Source organism: Mugil cephalus, chromosome 13 (assembly GCF_022458985.1).
Source record: "Mugil cephalus isolate CIBA_MC_2020 chromosome 13, CIBA_Mcephalus_1.1, whole genome shotgun sequence".
In the NCBI taxonomy this organism is placed as follows: Eukaryota; Metazoa; Chordata; class Actinopteri; order Mugiliformes; family Mugilidae; genus Mugil; species Mugil cephalus.
This window is the reverse complement of record NC_061782.1, coordinates 1,427,370-1,440,845: the sequence shown is the minus strand read 5'-3', so window position 1 is coordinate 1,440,845 and position 13,476 is coordinate 1,427,370. Positions and strand designations below refer to the sequence as shown.

The following is a 13,476-nucleotide window of genomic DNA, read 5'->3' as shown; positions in this document are numbered from 1 at the left end:
GAATTATGTGAACTGACAATAAAACAGCTGGAATTTGTCTTCTTGAACTATCCTTTATGACTGTTTAGTCTTACTCACAGTGGATGCGGAGGGCCAGGATTATTACCAGTATCACCCAACACACGGCTACTGGTGAAAAACGCTGGACGACAGCAGGAACCTTCATACCTGAGAGGGAAACGAGACTTGATTTAAAATGCTGCTGATGATATGTAACGGTCAATCGTGTAAATAATTTCTCTGCTGTCTACCATATTTGCAGTGGGTCTCTGAAGGATCTGTCCCAACAGCAGGAACTGTATAATTTACATATTCATCCTCTTCTGTGACTTCCTCTGTAAGAGCAGAGATGCATTGAGATAGAAACAAGGTTCTACATAGATTGGAGCATCTATTTGGTCCAACAGGTTTAAACAGTTTGGGGAAAATATAAAGCAATGTTTGACTTTTGCAAACATTTGAGCCCCAACCCTGTTGGACACACAAAACCTTTCCTTTAACTTCAGCATGATACAAGAAAATCATCCACCTCCAAAGAATAAGTTTTTAGGAATAAGTCTAAAATACAGTCCCCTCCTAAAGTATTGGAACAGCAAGGCAAATTCCCTTGTTTTTGTTGTTCACTGAAGACATTTGGGTTTAAGATCAAAACATGAGTGTGAGACAAGAGTTCAGAATGTCGGCTTTTATTTCCTGGTATTTACATCTTGATGTGTTAAACAACTCGGGACATAACACCTTTTTTTTTTTTAACCCAGCCATTTTTCAAGTGAGCAAAACTATTGGAACATGTGACTGACAGGTGTTTCTTGTTGACCAGGTGTTGCCTTTAAGGTTGATTGTTCAAACATTAAATAGCTCTGCATGTCTGGTCTGCTTTTTGGCCTGGGTTGAAACCTAACATGAAGACCAGAGGGCTGTCTATGGGAGAAAAACAAGCCATTTTCAAGCTGAGAAAAGAAGGAAAATCAGTCAGAGCCATTGGACAAACATTGGGTATAGCAAGCACAACAATGTGGAACGTCCTGAATAAGAATGAAACAACTGGTGAACTGAGCAACAGACGTCAAACAGGTCAGCCAAGGAAAAAAGTTGATGACAGAAATACTGTGAGAGTTGTGAAGAAAAACCCCGAAACATCAGTAAGTGACATCACCAATGTTGTAATGATTGTACATAAGTTATCCCATATTTACTCTGAGTGCTTATGTATATATTAATCTCAACATATTTACTCTGACTGTTTATGTATCTATTAATCTCCTAGTATGCCAATGTGCAACAGTATATGTCTGTAGAGTTGCTTTGCAGGAAGGAGAAGTAGGGGGACGCAATTTCTGCTGAGTCATCCCAGAGCCGCGATTTCTGCTGAGTCGTCCCAGAGCAATCAGTGATATGCGTCTTCGTCGCAGAAATACGGCTGAAGACGGAGCATACAGTCCTGAGGACAAGGTCAAAGCGAGTAAACATGTACCAAGAAGATAGCGCTTGTATCATTTTAGAAGTTGCAGCTATGTGCTCCCCCTCCGCATTAGCACTGCAACTTCTGCTGCAACCAGGGACCTCCCTAAGGAAATAAAGAGAGGGTACGGCAAGGTACGCTTCAGAGCGGTAGGAGATTGTAACTGAACGTATCTCTGTCCGTTCTCCTTGTGAGTAAAAAGGAACTCTTGTCTTTCTCTTCTTTGTGCAATTTCAGCAGGTGCGGTGAAATCCAGGAAAGACCGTGGCCACGGCAGAACTCTGTTAGAGAGAGTTTCTCAGACCCTTTCCGGGACTGGAGATCAGTCTGCCAGCTGGGATCCGACGCCTGACGGTAGTCCATGAAGGGGAGAGACAACAGTGGTGAGTGGAATTTCAATTAAAAAGTGGCAAATGACTGAGGGTCATTGCACGTAGAAAAACCCTGGAAAACCTAGGCACTAGCAAGTACTGAAGGACAGCGGAGTCCGAGAAATTCCGCGAAAAAGGACGGCGGAGTCCTCTAGCGCAGTTAAATTCCGCAGAATGAGTGATAGGATGACGGAGTCCTGCAGTACGTACGCTTAAATTATGTGTTAAAAAGGTGAGTGATTGTGTGTGCAATTGGAGATTAAAATACCACTAGGTATTTTATCTCATACCAAAACAGTAGGATTATGAGTAGCGAGCCTCTTGTGGATGCAAAGGCAAGAACTCTCCACTCGAAAGGGTTGAAGCGAGGGTTAACACAAAAGGTAGAAACAGAGACCAAACTAGATAAAGACATGAACTTAGTCCTGTTAAACTTCCAGGACTTGCTCTCAATGGACAGTGCCAAACCAGAAGTCACTCTGTATGTGAACGGTAAACCTGTCACCTTTCTGTGTGACACTGGTGCATGCAGGACTACCTGCAGAGAGTGAATACCAGGTTTTAGACCCAGTCGAGCATGTGTCACTGTAAGGTCTGCAAGTGGGAAACTGACTCAGGTGGAAGAAACAGAACCAGTATGGATTAGGGACCCAGGTCCAGCTGGACAATCGTGCCAATTGTCAATCTTAATGTTTCCAGAGTGTCCCGTCAACCTCCTAGGCCGAGACGGTTTGCTGTTATTGGGCTTAGCACTAATACCTTCACTTGAGGGACAGATTGCGGTAAAAAGAAAAACTGAATTGAAGAAAGGAGATTTCTTTGTACTCCAAGGGACAGGACAGCCACATTACTACTACACCCTCGACGTGCCTAACAAACCTCCCTATAATACAGCATCCGCCTTAATGGCTGAAGGGAGAAATGCAATCCCAAAACCACAGGATCAGATGACGGAGAGCGACCTACATATCACTCTCTGGTACAAATCAACACCTGGCCCAGATGAAGATTACGAAGATAAGCTAAAGAAAGTCACTCCTACCAAGGTTACTATAAATTATCTGTATGGAGATGTGGAGAGTGCAGTAGTAGCTGGAGTGACATTGCCTGACGAAATCACCAAGCTGTATAGGATGTGGACCCCTCCCCACATATCCCTATACAAAGCAAAAAAAACAACAGTGGAAGGATTTGAGCAAGATAGTGCAGATGGGATAAAATGTGACTGATTGGGCAGAGACATCAGTAAACATTGTATAGCTGTAGCACAGGTCTAACAAAGAAAGCCTTATTCTGGCCAGTCCAAGTACCGGCTGGTTTACACCTCGATTAAAACAAAAGAGCTCAATGATAGGTCATGTTAACTGAGGCTGAGGAACAGCTGTTAAAAGATGTTCCAGACAAATTATGGTCTAAAGGGCCTACTGGGGGTGGTGCTGGAAGAGGGGGGGGGGGTACCTAGGCTAACTTACCCTATGAATACAGCTCTAATGAGGCTATTGTCAGTAGGAGTCTGGAGGCTCAATGTGTGAATGTTGTTGAAACTTCTTGGGGACAGAAGTCAAAACTGAATTATAAATAGTTGGTAAATTAAATCTCAGTCCACCTCCTCTGTTTAGAGAAGGTTTTCGACTTTGACATAGATGGCTTCCTTTACTCCTCTCTCAAACCATCTGTCCTCTCTGGCCAGGACTTTGACGTTGGTGTCCTCAAAGGAGTGTCCTTTGTCCTTCAGGTGGAGGTGGACTGCTGAGTCGTCCCCTGATGAGCTGGCTCTCCTGTGTTGGGCCATGTGTCCCCAATGTACAAGTCTGTACATTCCTCACTACACTGAAGAGCATACACTACATTACTCTGTTTTTGTCTAGGTGTTTTGTCTTTGGGGTGGACCAGTTTCTGTCTTTTTCTGTTTCCAGGTTTTAAATAAACTGGGATGCGGTGTTTACCAAAAATTCTCCTCAGTTTCTCTGATACACCAGCTATGTAGGGGATGGTGATGTTCTTCCTTTTGTTGTGGTCCTCTTCCCTGTCCTTCCTGGGATATCTTTTTGAGCCTTTGACAAAGGCCCAGTTGGGATATCCACATATTTTGAGGGTTTGTTTGATCTGTTGTCCCTCCTTATCCTTGCCCTCCTGTCTAGTGGGAACAGTCTGTTCTCGGTGCTGGAGGGTTCTGATGAGTCCTAGTTTGTGTTCCAGAGGGTGGTGTGAATCAAATAACAAGTGCTGGTCTGTGTGTGTGGGTTTCCTATAGTCTTCTATGTTGAGGCTTCGGTCTTCTTCAACACATACCAAACAGTCGAAAAAGGCCAGACAGTCCCTGCTGATGTCCTCCCTAGTGAACTTGATGTTGCTGTCCACTGCATTGATGTGTTTAGTGAAGGATTCCCTCCTCTGTCTTGATTTTAACCCAGGTGTCGTCCACATATCTGTACCAGTGGGTGGGAGTGGAACCTGCAAAGGTGTCCAGAGCTCTGATCTCTACTTCCTCCATGTAAGAGATGGTGCACAGATTTGTCGACAACATGGGGACCACAACGGCACAGCCACGATCAATGGCTGCAAAACCTCTGCATTTGAGAACTGCAATATGTAGAATGTGGCACGACAAGATGTATGAAAAACTCAAATTGTTCTGGGGTAAGGTGAGGCTTCTCGAGCAACAATTAGGTGTCCAGCCCTATTAGCATTCCAATTATACAAACCTTGGTTCAATTGGTGGGATGCAATGTGAACAGCATGGAGACAACATGAACACGGTACTTTCTTTCAGGGTACAGTGTGTGCACTCCTTGACTGTGTTATAACAGTCCATAGAGCTTCACATGTGTTCTGTTACCTACAACAATATGCACTTGTGAGCCAAAGATTTGCATATGTCTATGCACGATCAAATCTAGCTCACAATAGAGGTCTACGTGGACTCCCCCATTATTGTTGGGGTCTCCATAAATAACACGTGTCTTGATGGGTACAAACGGAAAAGAAGACCCGTCGAGGACACCCCTATAAAGATGTTGCTATATGTAGATGGTTTTCCTCAAAAGAAGAACAAGAAAATAACAGATATGCAGTCTGAGCCTACAAAACATGAAACTGGGTGCCTAATATCAGAAAGCAGATAGACATAAAGAAGGTAAAAAAACAAATACAAATTAATATGAAGAAACCGTCAATATGACAGTTCCCCTCTGAGCTGGACCACAGAAGCTGAAGAAGCATTCTGCAACATAAAACAAGTCTTAGTGTCCAGCACAGCATTAGCGTTGCCAAATTATAGCAAAACTTTTGTTCAAATGATAGGCTGCAAAGGTCATTTTATGACCTCAGTATTGCCTCGACAGCATGGAGACAAAATGAAACCTATAGCGTACTTCTCATCTAAGTTAGACAGTGTGGCATGTGCACTGCCTCACTGTGTTAGAGCAGTGATGGCAGCCTCTCTGGCAGTAGAAATGAGTGCCAATATAGTGTTGTTCCACCCTCTGATTCTGAAAGTACCACATGCTGTTTCTGTACTACTCTTACGAAAAAATATGACATTCTTGTCACCAGCAAGACATTTATCATACGCAACACGATTGTCAAGAGATAGCGGAACAAACGGCCAAAAGCAGAACCGATCTGAGAGATCAGCCACTGAAAAAAGGAGAGGTGCTGTTTGTAGATGGTTCTTCTAAAAAGAATGAACTAAGAAAAACCCTAACAGGATATGCAGTCGTGACCCAAAAAAACATGTTAAAAGCAGAACAGCTGCCCTCACAATACTCAGCGCAAGCAGCAGAGGTAGTAGCATTAACAGAAGCGTGTAAAATAATGAAAAACAAAGAAGTAACAATCTACACTGACAGCCAGTATGCGTATACTACAGTTCATACCTTTGTGCAGTACTGGAAAAACAGAGGCATGATTACGTCAACGGGGAAGCCAGTGACACATGCCGAACTCTTAACAGATTTACTGCAAGCAGTACAATAACCTAAAGCATTAGCTATATGTAAGTGTGCGGTGCATATGTCTGGCACAGATACCGTTTTTCTAGGAAACGCCTTCGCAGATGAAACAGCAAAGGCAGCAGCAACAGGCCAGATCAGCATTTTAACAGTAGAAAAAAGTACAACCCTGGATCACACTACTTTAAAAGACATGCAACAACAAAGCCCGCAGTCTGAAAAAGACACCTGGATAAAGAATGGGGCAACATTACAATCTGACGTATATGTATGACCAGACAACAAACCTATCCTACCAAAAAACATGTATAAATGGGCGGCTATATTGAGCCATGGTTCTACGCATGTCTCAACAGGAGGGATGGTAGGACAGGTACATCAATGTTATACCACTTAACTCTTATTCAAAACATTTTTGTAGAGCATGCTTAACGTGTGCTAGACACAACTCACAAGGAAACCTGAGACCTCGTAGAGGACGGTTCCCTACACCTTAATATCCATTCCAAATCATCCATATGGATTTTATACAACTAAACCAGAGTGAAGGGAAAAAGTACTGTCTAGTCATAATAGATGCATTCTCAAAGTGGATTGAGCTCTTACCGACTAAACATCCAGATGCTCTGACGTGGCAAAAGCACTCTGTAAAGATATAATCCCCAGGTATGGAATACCTGAGAAAATATACAGTGACAATGTAACTCATTTTGTAAATCAAATTGTGAAGAAGATTGGTATAATGTTCCACATTGATCTGAAAAACCACTGTGCTTACCACCCTCAAAGCGCTGGTTTAGTAGAAAGGATGAATGGAACAATTAAAAATAGACTGAAATAATGTATTGAAGAGATAGGTAGACCATGGACACAATGTTTGGACTTAGTGAAAATATATATCAACATTACATGCACCTCAGGTCTGACGCCATATGAAACGCTGTTTGGAAGACTGTACAGATTACCTCAATTTAAAAATCAATGGGAAACGGATGATGAGGCAAATCTACCTTATCCAGCATTATGCCACAACAATGGCAACATAAGAAAAGGTCTCTAGCCTGGCAGGGAGCAGGCAATCCGACATACATTGACGCCATCGGGATTCCACGTGGTGTTCCAGACGAATACAAATTGACTGATCAGGTAGCAGCAGGATTACGTCCACTACAACATACAAAAACTGGGAAATTGGACACAGAGTGGTTTCGAGGCAGTCCACGATCAGCTGGCTGCAACTTCCCTCATGGCTTTCCAGAATCGAATAGCCCTGGACATGCTATTGGCCGAAAGGGGAGGTGTTTGTGCTATGTTTGGTGAACAGTGTTGCACATTTATCCCTAATAACACTGCCGCTGATGGCAGTCTCACCAAGGCCATAGAGGGGCTCCGAACACTCAACGGAAAGATGAAAGAACACTCTGGATGTGGGACTCCTGGATGGATGCCTTTGGGAAGTATAGAGCTCTTGTGTCCTCTGTTCTGGTTTCCATAGCAGTATTTGCTGCAATTCTAACCTTTTGGGGATGTTGTTGCGTGCGCTGTCTGCGTGCCTTGCTTGACCGTCTCATCACCACAGCTATCTCACCCATGAAAAACAAAATGGCGCAAATGCATCCCCTGCTCGGCAGCGATCCTCAGAGTGATGAGAGGGACAGTGATAATGAAAAGGAGCCAACCTTTTCCTTGCCTGACCTGTACCCCGAGCCTGCTGAATACGACTCAGACTGTTAAGTACCTCTGAGTGTAAATGTATTTGTGCTCATAAAAATGACCTTACAGCTGAAAATCTAACTGAAGTGACTGTTCAGAAGCGAATTGAGAATTTGAGCAAATATGTGATAAACAGGAGGGAAATGTTGGAATTATTGTACATATTTACTCTGAGTGTTTATCTATCTATTAATCTCCAAGTATGCCAATGTGCAACAGTATATGTCTGTAGAGTTGCTGTGCAGGAAGGAGAAGTAGGGGGACACGATTTCTGCTGAGTCGTCCCAGAGCCGCGATTTGTGCTGAGTCGTCCCAGAGCAATCAGTGACATGCAGGAAGTGCGTCTTCGCCGCAGAAAATCGGCTGAAGACAGAGCATACAGTCCCGAGGACAAGGTCGAAGCAAGTAAACATGTACCAGGAAGATAGTGCTTGTATCGTTTGAGAAGTTTTAGCGCTGCAACTTCTGCTGCAACCAGGGACCTCCCTAAGGAAATAACGAGAGGGTACGGCAAGGTACGCTTCAGAGCGGTAGGAGATTGTAACTGAATGTATCTCTGTCCGTTCTCCTCGCGAGTAAAAAGGAACTCTTGTCTTTCTCTTCTTTGTGCAATGTTTATGAATGTTTAGGTTGTTGAACCTGACAACCAACAACCTCCACAGTGCAGGGGTGAAGGTATCACAGTCCACTGTTAGAGGAAACTCAGAGCAGAAACATAGAGGCCACACCAAAAGATGCAAACCACATAAGTAGGACGAATCAGAAGAACAGACTGAAAGTCCAGAGATGAGCCGCAAAAGTTCTGCAACACAATCTCCTGGACTGATGAGACCAAGATTAATCTCTACCAAAGTGATGGAAAGGCCAAAGTGTGGAGAAAGAAAGGAACTACTCATGAGCCGAAGCATACGAGCTCATCTGTGAAGCCTGGTGGAGGTCATGTGATGGCCTGGGCGTGATGGAACAGGCTCATTAATATTTACTGATGATGTAACTGATGATGGTAACAGCAGAATGAATTCTGAAGTGAACAGAATCATTTTGTCAGTTTATGGAGAAATGCATCCAAACTAATGGGGAGGAATTTTATCACGCAGCAGGACAATGACCCAAAGCAAACTGCCAACAAAACAAAGGACTTCATCAGGGAACAAAGTGGAAGGTTTTAGACTGGACAAGTCAGTCACCTTACCTTAACCAAACTGAGCAGCATTTCACCTCCTGAAGAGGAGACTGGAGGGAGAAACATCCCGAAACAAACAAGAACTGAAAGAAGATGCAGTAAAAACCCTGGAATAGTTCACACATGAAGAATGCAACAGTTTGGTGTCGATGGGTCTCAGGCTGGAGGCCGTCACTGCATCAAGGGTTATACCACCAAATATTAAATGTTATTTACTTTAAGATTATTTGTTCCATTACTTTTGCTCACCTAAAAATGCTGTGGTGTAATACAAACGGTGCCATATCCTAAGTTGTTTAACACATCAAGATGTAAATACCAGGAAATAAAAGCTGACATTCTGAACTCTTGCCTCATACTCATCTTTTGATCTTAAACCCAAATGTCTTCAGTGAACAACACAAACAAGGGAGTTTGCCTAGTTCCAATACCTTTGGAGGCGACTGTAAATCTTACAAGTAATTAGGTGCCCTCAAATCTTACCTGGAGATGTATATACATTGGGATTACGAATAAACCCAAGTTCTCTGGATTCTCTCTTCATCCTGCACAAAACAGACCATCCACCAGCTGTCTTAAATGAGGACTGCAGCTAACGAGGAAAACGCTGAATCTTTAGTTGAAATCTTCAAGCTGTACTTCTGCTTTTGAGGTTGCAGCGGTTAATTTCTAGGTTCTGCAATGTGACAGCATGTTTCATCGCAGTTTATTAAGTATGTTCTGTGCTCTGTGTTTCACAACTCGGTAACCGTTTATGTGAAGATTAAATGTGTTTTCCTCGAAAACTATTAGAAAACATTTATTCATGATTAGAAATATCATCCATGCATGTACTCTGGTAAGTGTCATTTAGGCAGTGGAGTATGTCCTACCATGCATTCACTGTATTCTCCATTTTTGCTTCTATATATCTGGTTTTATATATCTACTAATATTATAGTGGCGAGACAGTATAATCACAGATATGTCAGCATCAATTATCAATAATTTGTGACTAAAACAGAAAGAAGATGGAAATCAGGAAGACATAATATAAACTATTGAGAAATTGTGCAGAAGAGTGAATATTATCTTTATGTAACAGCTAATTCAATCCCTTTTCCAATTTCTGTAATAAAAACTTCAAAAAGAAACGGCGGCGCAGGTGTGAAAGCAGGAAACGCATTGAAAGGTTATGAGACAAAATGCTTGGAGCTTTCCAGTCCATCTAAAATATTATCAAAGGCTATAGCATTCAAATTTAGTTTCAGTGAATTGAAAAACTCTTCTCGGTCAACAAAACTAGGCTGAGTCTCATGAGTTTTCAATCTTTTTTAAAAAATCCAACTTGTCCCGTTGTCTTAGCTTTTTTTTTTTTTTTTGGAAACTCTCGTTTAATGGCACTGTACTTTGCACCACTCCATGTTTCCACTTGATCCTTCTTCCACAATATTTTAACTATGCATCTATCTTACTCCTCTTTCTACTTAGCCTTCATCTCCTGAGGCGTCCCCCAAGGTTCAGTCCTTGGTCCCCTTCTATTCTGCATCTAAAGGCATCTTGGAACATTTATTCACAGAGTTTGGGGGGGCTGCAACAGAGAAAGAACAATCTCCCGTGAGCTTTAACCTGGGACGCAACCGGAACAGTCTGAGTGACAAGAGACCAGAAAGATATGTCAGAGCCAGACCTTTCATTGATTTAGAGCAAGAGAATCCTGTGGTGGCCTGTGAAGGGAGGCCAGGGTGGGGGAGATGTGTTCTTTTTGCTGTGTTTGTGTTATAAAAACATATGAGAGGGGGGAACTTGGGTCCATATGAGTGCAGATGATCAAAAGTCTGATCTCGTTCCATGCTCACCACCTTCTACACAAGTATTATAGATAGCATGTTGACAAACTGCACCTCTGCCTGGTTTGGCAGCTGCAGAATCTCAGACGAGAGGTCAGTGAGAGTGGGAAGAGGTTTCAAAGCATCTGGAGCAGAGCGACAAGGTTTTGTACCAGCTTCATCCTACAAGCCCTCATTTTATCCTTAGTTTCTGTTTTTCGTATCATTCAACTGTGCAGTGCTGGTGTATAGCTACGTGCTACACAAGTAGAGTTAATGAATGTGGTGTTGAGTTGACAGTGTTTGCTCTTAAGTGTGAAAGTCTGCCACGGCTTAAAGTTCCTCTGTTAAAAACATCTCCTTATACTTCGCCTCGTTGCGTTCTGGAAGTACACCAGTGGTAGTAGACAAAACGTTTACCAATATCTGGGGATTTTTCAGTGAACTGCACAGCATGACACTCCGAAGCAATACGCATGCAGAAAAAGATTCAGCCTGAAGATGCTCCTCTTAAATTCTTCCAGTGTGAGTTTGATCCGTGTGGAAACCCTTAGCGTGACAGCTGCTGTCGGTGAAAACGTTGAAACGCTTTTATTTGAAAAGTACGACGTAATTAACCGAAGAGCCTCAGAACTGTCAGTCAGGACCCGTCCACGCCCACATAGACGTCTAATCAAGCAGAATAAGTGAAAGCACCTGTGTGCGTGAGCCATGCGGCAGCTTCAGCCCCAGAGTCATGTACAGACAAACTTAAACTTACTTCCACGCATACTGTGGAGTCGCTAATGCATGAGGACACGGCGGCACAAACACAAACGCACTCTTTACTGTGCCGCTGGCTGGGTGTGGTGCCCTGACAGAGTTCATGAATTAACTGAACTCTTGAACTGTACTCTGGTATGTGGCAGGCAGACAATCAGTCAGACAAAACGCTCGCTCTTAAAGGAGACTCGAGCACATTTCCAGGTTTTTAATCTGGGCCTCTGCAGGTGAACTCCTCATTCACCTTATCTTCCACCTCTGGGTTTTTATGATTGGCCATCATCCAGAAGCTGCTAAAATAAGCTATGCAGGCCATTTGACATAGTGGCCACATTGCATTACTGCAACTTTTGAATTCATCACAGGCCTGAAAAAAAAAAGCATTTTTCCTTTGACCCAACAGAATTCCATGGAGTACTTTGAGAACGGGATCAAAGCAGTCCAGTAGCGTTGCAAAAGTTTAAAGACCAACTAGGTCAACTAGTTTGTTGTAGCAGTAACTCAAGTCTGGTAATGTGGTTTCAATTGGATTTCATTACAGAGCACGATTAGAAAACCTGCTTAAAATCGGCCAAGATTATTATTTTGTTATCTGCACCAAACCACCAAACGGCAACTAGTGTCAGACTTTATTTGATTCTTTTCCCACATACTAATATAGTAAGGCTGAGGTTGACTGCAGGTCAGGCTGCAGTTTTTAAGAAGTGATTAGTCATTAACTGAACATTTAGTTACAACTATCTGTACGTTCTACGACAGAGAGACTCCAGACCAGCTTTCTGCTGTGTGATGTTTGCATGTTGTGCAAAGTTTAGGCTTCCAGGCTAATGTGAATGCACCACCATTAGGCACCTGCCTTTAGCATAACAGCGCTTTTTGTTGGTAGCCAAAAAGGAATTATCTCCAATTTGTTTTCCAGACTTCTGATTGGCCACCGTGGCTTCAGGGTGAGGAATTTTATTTTTCAGAATAAAGGAGCAAACTCAGTGTGTGGTCTCAGTGATGATCAGCTCACAGTAACGTGCTATAATTCCTCATTCCCGCCCTGATTCATGGCTTTGACGGGTTTCACATGCACAGAAATGTCTGCCTCACCAAATGGGATTTCTTCGAAAAAGGTTGAAATAATTTAAAGTGGTGTTTTTTTAAGCGTAAACTTACTCTTAATGCATTGATAGTTTTAGCTCACGGTGCACTGGAAATAAACCATTCCAACTTGTTCTTTGCTAAAATATAATTTCATTAGGACACATTTAAATCCCAGTCTGATCTGAAATCTGCAAATAGTTGATGTCATCAAGACAATGAAGAACCCTAGAAACACACGTTCATCAGTGGTATATAAATGACACACCACACATTTCAGTAAAAGTAAGCCAAGGCACAGCCTCTCTCCGGATTCCTCAAACATATTTTAGAAAAACCGTGTAAATGGTTTCTGTCTATCCTTCAACACAGACTGACATCTGTCCTTTAGTTGGTTTGTGGAGCTAACCGGTAAATCTGTCAGCTGGGTTTCTGTGTGTTGTCCCTTCCTCTATTCATATATCTCCTGCTCTCACCCTCGTTCCCTTCCTCCCTCCTCCCTCCTCCCTCCTCCCTCCCCCTCATTCTTTTTTATAACCCCTTGAGGGCAACACACCTGCTGCATCATGCAGTGTTGCGGTGTTTGACATCTGTAGCACATTACAGACACAGCCAGAAGTAGTCGGGGCTGCTTGTGTTTGTGTTTTGCTGATATTTGCTCATGCAGGGAGAATGAGCCCAGACACGGACCACGGGTTTAACTTCAAATGACCAAAGTGGTGATGGTGCAAATGGTACACAATGTTGCACTGTTGCACTGTTGTTGTGTCTGTAAAAAATGAGCAGAAGAAGCTGCAAAATAAATGGGGGGATCGTCTGGGGTAAGTGAGGAAAGGGAGTTCCCTTTATTGATCGCTGCAGGACAAATGTCCAGGAGTCTCTGGGAAAGTCAGAGGTCATGGTCAGCCTGAGGGGAGCTGGTCTTGGTCAAGGACACTGCGTCAGGCCAGACGGGATTTGAACTTGTGACCCCTGAGGCTGAAGGCTGTGACTCACATAAACATGAAGCTGAACTCCCGTCCTGTCCAAACGGAGCTTTTGTCTTTGTCTTTGTGTCTGTCCCTCGGAACAAACCCTGAGCTCTGCAGGCGTTCTTCTTCTTCTTCTTCTTTTTTTTTTTCTGTACTCGTCCTCCTCC

The 13,476-nt window shown here is 43.1% G+C and overlaps 1 long non-coding RNA gene across 1 annotated transcript; it reads right to left on the bottom strand.

Moving 5' to 3' along the window:
• Window positions 1-78: 78 nt before the first annotated feature.
• On the bottom strand, window positions 79-9,250 carry LOC125018629. Its single transcript, XR_007113976.1, has 3 exons — window positions 9,166-9,250; window positions 252-335; window positions 79-168 (listed from the first exon to the last, which is right to left on the bottom strand). It is a non-coding gene; the product is annotated as an uncharacterized LOC125018629 (long non-coding RNA).
• Between the last annotated feature and the right edge of the window lie 4,226 nt (window positions 9,251-13,476).